Below are 2,541 nucleotides of genomic sequence, written 5' to 3'. Positions count from 1 at the left end.
TAATACATTAGTTAAAATTTAGTTAAAATTAAGTAAATTGAAAATTTTTATTTGAGTAATTCCATTATTAATTAATTTCTATTTATAATATATATAAATTATAAGATAAGAATATTATAAGATAAGATAAGCGGATAGCGGGAATCGAACCCGCATCGTTAGCTTGGAAGGCTAGGGGTTATAGTCGACGTTGATTCATCATTTTGAACTGAACGTCTCTAATTCAAAACCGAACGTGAAACTTTGGTTTCATTCGGCTCCTTTATGGAAGATGGATAAATTCCTAAATTTATAAGATGTAAACAAAAAAAAATACCATCCATAACATCTATGTCAGCCTTTCCGTCTGAATGCATTCAAAAGGACCCGCTTTATAGATGATCCCTATACAAGAGGAGATTATAACAATCTTTCCAGTTATTTATTTCGTTCCCTATTTCTATTTAATATAATCCTTAGGAAAAGTATTTTGTTTCCGCCGAGCTAAAAAAACGATGTCGACGTCTCTAGTAAACCAAAGACATTGTTTAATAGCTATTTTGTTTTGCTTCAATCTCCCTTATACAAAGAAAAAATTGAAGATTTAGTTACGATTAGAAAAAATTCCACCTTTATCCATGGATCCCTTATTCCTTCAATTGGAAGTATTGATCCAATTCAATAAAATTATGTTTCGTAATTTCATGATCCAATTTTTTCAATTTAGAACATATTTTTGGATACAAATCACGAGAATTTTTATTTTTCCTCGAATCTTTCATCGAGAGGTAAAGGATTAAATCCTTTTAAGAAATAAAGTTTTTGATCGGAATATTAATCAACCCGAAGGATCCCTTAACTATTAAGGGATTAATAGAACGAATCGCACTTTTACCACTAAACTATATCCGCTACAATGCAATTATTGTATATAAATGGACCTTTTGTCGAAGACGAAAATAAGTCGTATTAATAAGTAATAAAAAGATCGGATCAGAAAATAATCATGAAAATTTGAGCGTTGACGTATTTTCATCAGGGCCACTAATGAGATTAGGAAAAGAGGACTCGTTTTAATTAACTAATTAACAAGTTTTTTATTCTAGTAAAGTACTAAAAAATAATAATAAGAAATCGAACCTTGATTCTATATCATCTTTTTCTGTATCATAGGAATTGAAATAATAAATCTTCTTAGGATTCTTGTTGTTTCTATTTTTTTTTTTTTCAAAAACATTTTCAAATCAAATAAATAATTTGATCTACGATTTATTGGAACAAAAAAAGCCCGGCTAGGTACTGACCAGGCCAGGCCGTGGAACTAAAAATAAAAAGAAAAGGGCTTTTCGGATGAAATAAACTAAAAAAGGTACTTTCTTTTTATTTATAAATATTTTTATGAATCTTTAATATATTGGTATTATTTATATATTAGGATTGAAGATATCTCTTCTTTTGAGCCCTTATCTAATGAAATCTAATTTATCTAAATGGAATTCCTAATAAAAAAAAGTTTTTATCGATTTGATAGATATCCATCGATATATCTAGATAATTATCTATATCAATATAATGAAATTATATATCTATAAAGGGGTAGATAAAGATAATAAAGAGAGATAAAGAAGGGCTTTTTTCAAGCCTTTATTTTCTATTTTTTATACAATGTATCATAGTAATTATCCTTTTTCAATTTGGGGAGAGATGGCTGAGTGGACTAAAGCGTCGGATTGCTAATCCGTTGTACGATTTTTTTGTACCGAGGGTTCGAATCCCTCTCTTTCCGTTTCTGTCAATTACTTGGTATTTTTTTATAGTTGAGGAAAGATGTGGAATAGATAAAATGTTAAGAACATTTCAAAATCAAGCAAGGAAAAAAAATCTGATTTTGTTATTCTTCACGCCCCGGATTACGTCCCGGGTCATTAGATAGGAATCCGAAAATGAAGAGAGAAACAAAGAATATTACTACTGTATAAACAAATAGTTTGAGAGTAAGCATTACACAATCTCCAAGATCATTTTTTTTTTTAAGAGAATAGATTCTCTATTTTAATCTGGTTTGACACCAAGAAATGCAGTGAAGTTATTTCTATAAATAGGAAAAAATTTTAAGAGTTGAGTCCTTGATTACTCAAAATTGGATTTCATACCCACAATTCTATATTGTGGGGGACTCGAAGAGGGTCGTTCAAAGGAAAAAAGTAAGAATAAGAAAATGAGAGTGATCCAGATTTATCATAGCTATAGAATAATTTCAATATTGGATTCAACTTAAAGCTTCAGACTGTATGTACAACTTATCTGATCTTATAACTAGTTGAATCTTTTTTTTTTTTTTTCTAGTAAATCATGAATTTGTCTCGGACAGTATTAAAAATATTATCGAAAGCTTACAGCAGCTTGCCAAACAAAAGCTAATAGAAAAAAGAATAGAGGTATTACTGGCATAACATCTACTATTGGATTCAAAAAAGCGTAGGCCTCGGGCAATTTGGCGACGAAAAAACTACTTGAATAAAGGAAAGAATTAAGACAGATACCGATGAAACTTAAGATATT

The 2,541-nt window shown here is 29.4% G+C and overlaps 1 non-coding gene across 1 annotated transcript; it reads left to right on the top strand.

Moving 5' to 3' along the window:
* The first annotated feature begins 1,677 nt into the window (after positions 1–1,677).
* Positions 1,678–1,765, top strand: TRNAS-GCU (transfer RNA serine (anticodon GCU)). Its single transcript has one exon. It is a non-coding gene; the product is annotated as a tRNA-Ser (tRNA).
* The last annotated feature ends 776 nt before the right edge of the window (positions 1,766–2,541 follow it).

This window comes from Cucumis melo, unplaced genomic scaffold (genome assembly GCF_025177605.1).
Source record: "Cucumis melo cultivar AY unplaced genomic scaffold, USDA_Cmelo_AY_1.0 utg001346l, whole genome shotgun sequence".
NCBI classification, from domain to species: domain Eukaryota; kingdom Viridiplantae; phylum Streptophyta; class Magnoliopsida; order Cucurbitales; family Cucurbitaceae; genus Cucumis; species Cucumis melo.
This window is presented reverse-complemented; position numbering and strand designations above follow the sequence as displayed.